We start from the raw sequence: 7,603 nt of genomic DNA on the forward strand, positions 1-7,603 counted from the left end.
TCAATCCATTTGAATGCAACCCAATCCGACAATGAAGTGATGAATCCAGTTTTCTCTTCATTGGATTCACATATCCATTACAACAGAGCAGTGAATAACACGAAAAATTCACATGGTACATCTTTCGTTGGTTGCTCACAAATTACATCACTGCCAATGAATATGGAAAGAAATATTCCTGCGGTAGAATTTGATGTTGTTTGCACACCAATAAAGATGGATGTCTTCCAGGAAGAAAACTGGAATCCGATCCAAAGAAAAAAGAAAGTCGGAGTGACAAAGACCCAGTCTTCATTGGAGGGAATGATGGTCAGACTTTTCTTCAAAGGTCAGATGAGCCAGGAGCTCACAAAGAAAATCCGACCTCTTTTAGAGAGCTCACGAATAAAAGTCCGACCTCTTTTAAAGGTCAGACTTTACAATAAAGTCGGATGAGTTGGGAGCTCACCAAAGAAAATCCGACTTCTTTTAGAGAGCTCATGAAGAAAAGTCCGACCTCTTCTTAAAGGCCAGACTTTACAACAAGGTCGGATGAGTTGGGAGCTCACCAAAGAAAATCCGACCTCTTTTAGAGAGCTCGAGAAGAAAAGTCCGACCTCTTTTAAAGGTCAGACTTTACAACAAGGTCGGATGAGCTGGAGCTCACAAAAAAAATCCGACCTCTTTTAGATCCCACGAAGAAAGTCCGACCTCTTTTAAAGGTTAGACTCTACAATGAGGTCTAAAACCTCATTGCTCAGAAGAATCCGACCTCTTTAGATCCAACAAGGAAAAAATCCGACCTCGTTTTGGAGTCTGTAAAAAATTCCGACCTCTTTCCAAGCTTAGAAAGAAAAATCCGACCTCTTCTAAAGATCCAAGCTTATGAAGATAATTTGACCTCCTCTGAGGATTCAAGTCTACAAATAAAAATCCGAATTCCTTTAAGAGCTTACGAAGAAAAGTCCGACTTCTTTCTTGAGGTACAACTTCGAGAACCAGATCCCAACCATAAATGGCCATGAGAAGGTCATACGAAGAAATTTCTCAACTGACAACCTCGTCTTGATCCAAAATGACATCGAACCAAAAGCGAACGAAGAAAAGCCAACACCAAAATTAAAAGATCCAACAAAGTCACTTAAGACTTGAAAAAGAACTACTACAACATACTCAACTTACTCGAAAACAATCCACCTAGATTGTGTCATGTTTACAACAAAAGGGATACTACAGCTAGAAAGCGCACCTTACTCCTTAATGCACACTTTTTCTGACTTGAAGTGATGAGATCCAAAGTGGCGTAAGATGTTATAAATGCAAATCGTGGTCCGATCTCATTAAGCCACTTGTACTAAATCAAACTGGCAAGGGGCAAAGCCTAAAACAAATTGCACAAATAACTTAAGGACAACGTGATCATAATCAAACATCAACACAAAGAGGATGTAAACCCAACGTCACAACAATTTGTTTAAAACAAATTGAGAAAGGATGGCGATTTATAAGAATGCCTCCTCAAGCCAAGAGATAAGTATCCGACCTTACTAAGTTGACACAACAAGTATAAAACAAGTTATCCGACCTCCCAAAAAGAGAGTCCAAAATAACTTGTAAAAGTTACATAGCAACAAATAGTAAGATTCAAGAATGGCATGACTGAATACTCGAGTCCGACTTTATGAAGCTCGACCTCGAGTAGGGGCACTAGCTTATCATGAAAGCTAAGTCCAAAATTATTAAAAACTAAAGACAACATTCTACAATGATGCTAGAGCACGAAAGAAGAACGTGACCCCCTTCCAGAAACCTGAGAGCAAACTCAGATAAGGAAAGAGCTCTTGAGACAAAGGATGGCTACGAGATTCGCTGCAAAAGACCTCATCTTGATAAGAAAAAATATCAGGCTACTGAGTTCGGGCAAATGAAAGCTGACAACAAAAAGGATAGGACCCTACAAGATTACTGAGATCTTAGAAAAAGGTTATTACAGGGTGATCGACTTAAACAGCACCGAGCTACCAAGGTCGTGACATGCTTGTAACATGAAAAGGTACTATAGCTAAAAGCAAACTCTACTCCCTGATATACTCTTTTTCCAACTTCATGATTTTTTCCCAAAAATTAAAGGATTTTTTCTGAAGAAGGGTTTTTAACGAGGCATCATAGTAGAGGCTAAAGGAAAATAGGCTATTAAGACCCTTAGTAGCAAGAAGGTACCTCCCAATTAATAAAGATCTTTTTCATCTACAATATCTCTTATAAAATCCTTTTTTATTTTTCTAAGTCTTTCTACTAAACGCGCCGACTTAAGCTCGACAAAGCGTGAAAATCCCATGAACCGACCTAGATGGTCGTCAGGATAAAACGACGAGGTACAAGTCGGTGTAAAGAGGTTATAAAAGTCGATCGTAATAAACTCGGAAATTATCTGACTTACAAGTCGGAAAAACCGAGAAAAAAGGAAACGCATCGCAAAAATAACCTAAATCATAAGAGCTCAATAAATCAAAAATTGAGTATAAGGAATACCAAAAAGAGATCAGGAAACCTATTGAAAGCACTAAGGCAAAAGGATGTCCCGAGTTGTTAAGGAAAACTTAACTTAAAGAAAGGGACAGTCAAAAGGTTTTTCAAAACAAAGATCAAAAAGGTTTTTTCTAAGATTACTGAAATCTTAGAAAAGGGCTACTACAAAGTGTCTAACTTTGAGGGTGAAAAACTACCCAGGTCGCAACACACCTCCAACATAAGGAGATAAAACAATTCCTTATGAAAATTGATTTTCTACAATTAACACACACCAATTGAAGCTCGATAAACCGCGAAAATCACGGGCCGATCATATAGAAATCGCCTGGATGAAGCGACGAGGAACCAATTGGTGGAAAGAAGTTACATATGCGAATTGGAAAGAAAACACCTCGAAACAGCTCGGGCCAAACGGGTTGAAAAAGTTGTGTTTAGAACAAGTCGCAAAAGTAACTTGACTAAATATGCCCCTTGAGGCATAAATACGATCTAACAACTCGATCCACACGGATAACAAATGGATCGTACAAAATCTCAAGCCCACAATCTCATCTCTACAAGTTCTAAAAATAAACGACCTAGTCGTATAAAATGGAACACTTTCACAAAAACAAGTTGTTCTAAGAAAACTCGTTCTAGCATTCACAACAACATAAGGATAACTTGGATTAAACGAGTTATGCCAGTCAACCATATTTTCAACGAAATTGTGTTAAGCACAAGTCGTGTCTATCTAAAAGCAAAGCTTTAAAAGTGATTTGTATGAAAATGAATCACTTCAACCAAACGACTCGTATAGAAACGAGTTAAAAAGGAAGGATTGTAAACGTTTTTGAACAAAATCGAAACGTAAAAACTATCCTCCAAAACAACTTGGATAAAACAAGTTGTATCATACACAAGGACGACAACCTTGTAAAAACTAGAAAGGGGAGGGAATAAGCATATAATCCCTTCACCTAAGGCGCCAATTTATGCTCGACAAAGCGCAAAAATCACGAGCTGGCCTTTTCAATGGTCGCTCGGATAAAGCAACTAGGTATAAATTGGTGTCCAATGGTTATAATACGGCTTGATGATTTAAAACAACTCAAGCCCATGAGTTGAACAAAATCGAGTAAAAAATAACCATATGATCTAAGTAATTTAAATTGCGCAAAACAACTTGATATATAACGAGTTGTGCTTCAAAAAAGTGACTTGTATAAAAAACAAGTCATCTAGAAAACTCAGAATGAATGAGTTCAACAAAAAAAGGCTTCATTCGAAAATCCTTTTTGCTTGATAGCTCGAGTCCCACTTCATAAAGCTCGACCTCGAGCAGGGGCATAATGGATAAAGCAACGAAGTCCGATGGATATAAAGATGATCTGATAGTTTAAAAGGACTCAAAATAAACAATTTGTACTTGAAACAAGTTGTGAAGTCCTAAAAAACAGCTCGAATTTAAATGAGTTGTATGAAATTAGATCAAGAAATAGCCACGTTTTAATTAAACGATTTGAAATGAAACAAATCGTAAGACCTTAAAACTACTCGCATCGAACGAGCTAGATGAGGTTATACTAAAAAATAATTACGAGTTTTGAAATAAACAATTTGTATCAAAACAAGTCGTAAGAAATCAGAATAAGTTTCATAAAGGTGATTTGTATTAAAACAAGTCATGCATCCTCAAAACAGCTCGAACTGAACGAGTTGTACAAAATTAGGATAAGAAATGTTTTCTGGTTAAGCATGATGTGCTAAAACCAGTCATACAAAGCCTACAAGCCTTAAATAACTCAGAAAGAACGAGTTGTACCAATCAGTCTTAGAAAAAAGACTTGGCCAAAACAAGTCGTTTAAAGAGGAGAAAAGTATTTATAGCACGCCAGGGGCATAAGGGTAAATTGACGCGATCATTAAAGAAACGCGCTGTTACCAATGTAACTGCTCCCACGTGTAAATGCGAAAACCCCAACAGACGCGACGTTTGATTAGACTTTGCGGTTAAGAAATTTAAAATCACGCCAGTTTTAAAAGTCACGTCAGCTACAGACCAAGTTCAATACTCGAATCCAACTCATAAGCAAAAGAGATTGGACTCGAGTAGGGGCACTGTTCCTACCCTGACCCAACGGTATGGCCCAGGTCCAAATACACCAAAAGGCCCAATCCAAAGATTGGCCTCCCCGCGTACTCGATCTCTTCTCAAGAGGTCGGATTCAACACAGACTTCACTCCAATGAAGTCGGGATCAAATGATAGCTGGCAGATAACACTTATTCAAATAAGTAACTGCCCCTAAAATCTCTCTACCCACTTCTAGGAGCCATATCTCAACTTTCCTAAGATAAAGGGACGGTTATCCACCTTAAAAGGTGGAACTACTTCAGCGGTGGTTATTGGATCACTACTATAAATACCCTGACACTCCTCAGGTATCTCTAAGTTCCAATACATTCTAAACCTGCTTAACCCCATGCTGACTTAGGCATCAGAGTGTCTTTGCAGGTACCACCCCCCATCTCTTGGAACACACAACTCGGAGGCAGCTCCCAGACGTAAACCAAGTCGGAGACCACACTCCTCCAGCGCTTGGGCCTCAAACAAGTCCAACCACCGTCCGGTTCTAGGTAAGCCTCGGAACACATAGCATAATTATTGTTATAATTATATTTTTTTATTGTAAAATATGATTAGGTTTTAAAATATCTAACTACAAATTAAAATACTAAAATAGTAATTTAAATAATAACCTATAATTTAAAATTTAATTTTTTATATTTCATATTTTAATTTGAAATCTTGACAATGTAATCAAAATGTCTTTTTTTATGTATATGTCGTTAAACAATCATTTAAAACTCAATTTTCATACAATTAGCTTTTGATGATATTAATAACTGAAAAAGTTCATTCAATTGGTATAGTTATTATGAAAAAAAAACTAAAGCTAATTTTAAAAGAAGAAACACAAATGGATAGATAATATTCTTTCGAGTCGATTTCTAATAAAAAAATACCAATCTTATTTAAATTTGAAAAGTGATTATTATAATGGACATCTAGCATGAAATTTCCAAATTGATTATCAAATATCTAAAGTTGAATAAAAAATTATTGTGGGGTCAAATTTAATAATTTAGTGGAGGCAAATAAATATTATTATTATATACAACTCAATAAAATTTCAAATTGTAGTGGGGACGCTTGCCCCACACTCATAACAGTAAATCCGTCCCTGTCCCTCACCCTATCCCACGCAAAGTCAAGAACGTCGTGGAGAACTAGTGACAGAACTCAAATCACTATGGAGGAGAAGAAGGCTTCAATGATGGAATTGGAAGCACAAAGCAAGGTGAGGCGAGCTTGACACAGGGAGGTCACAAAAAGCAAGAGCAAACGAAAACAGAACAAGGAAAGGCTTAACCAGCCGACAAATCAAAGGAGGAAAACAGGTGAGGCTAACAAAGAAGGTAATTAGAGAATGACAATGACGAAGACGAGAAATAAGGAAAGCATTGGCCACTAGGACTTGGTGTAACGACCCAACTCCTAGTATGTCATTATCACACTAGAATTAAGCATCACTAACTTACCTTCCTACTTATTAACTAATTATTTATTATATGAGTCTAATTCATTGTTGAGACGTCGTTGTTCTTACGGGATAATTTAAAAAAATATATATCGCTTATCATTGCTAGCATACCAGAATAGGTAATAACATAAACATAAATATTAACAGAATGTTCACATATCATCATATATTAGTATAGCATTCTCAGACCCTATCAATATACATCCCATAAGATAACTATATACATATATAAATATATGACATCCCCAATCCCTTATCCATACAAAAAGTCACTAAGCTAGTGTTCGGACTAGTCTAGCACTACTAGACTCTCCTATTCTCTCTATATACTAAACAAAAATGAGAGACTAAACTATAAAAGTACTAAATTGGGATGCCACCAAAAGAATACCAACTAACATCTCCTTAGCTGAACTCAGATATCGCCATTCGATAGACTTTCGTGTGACCCACCTGCAAATGAATCACTCCCGGAAGATGGTAATTTCTCCTCTTTTGGATCTTCTTTTGGATCCTCCTCTTTTGACTCTTCTGGGACAGATGCTCCACTGGATGATGTAACATCCATTTTTTAAAATCTAAATATCAATAAATTGTGATTTTATCTTATTAAGTTTAAACTTTACAATTTTAGAAATTATTCTATTAGAAATAATTAAATAGATTCGGAGATAATTTCATTTTAAATAAATTAAGATTTTAAGTAATTTTATTATAATTGAATATTTTGTATAATTTTAGTAATTGAAAAATAAAAAAGAATTGTATAGTTTAATTTAAGTAACTTTTATTTTGAATAAGTTATGATTTATTATTAATTTGAACTCTTTATTTTATAAACTATCTATTAAGAGTAATTAAATTAGTTTTATGAATATTGAGAGTTAAGTTAATTAATGTTTATGTACAATTTTTATTATAATTAGTTATTATATATAAATTGAAATTAAAGTTCTGGTGATGAAAAAATAATAAAAAGTTATATGATTTAATTTAGATAATTAATATTTTGAGTTTAAATTGTATTTTATAAAATATGACTAGTATATTAATTTTATAATTTAAATTAGAAATAATTACTTGAACTCGTTGATAAATTAATAAAAAAAAATTATGTGCTTTAAAAGTAATTTTTACAGTATTATATTTGGATCCTAAATTGTTATTCTATCATAAATATTTTATAAAATTATTATATTATTCGTATATATTTTACCCTAATCCTAGAATTACCAAATAAAATCTTAATTTCACAAATTCTTAAATTTGTTACCCTAAATCCCTAAACCTACGTTTAGAAAGGGAAAGAAAGGAAACAGGGGAGTTCGAGGGAGTCACAAATTTCTTTTATGTTTTATTAGGTTCATGATCATGTCGAGTTACGAAAAAAATACTAAAATTAAAAACAGAATCAAAAACAGCAGAAAAAACAGCACATCCTGGAGGAAGGGCTTACTGGCGTTTAAACGCGAGTAAGGAGCATCTGGCTGGCGTTCAATGTAACAC

This window comes from Arachis duranensis, chromosome 3 (assembly GCF_000817695.3).
Source record: "Arachis duranensis cultivar V14167 chromosome 3, aradu.V14167.gnm2.J7QH, whole genome shotgun sequence".
Taxonomy (NCBI): Eukaryota; Viridiplantae; Streptophyta; class Magnoliopsida; order Fabales; family Fabaceae; genus Arachis; species Arachis duranensis.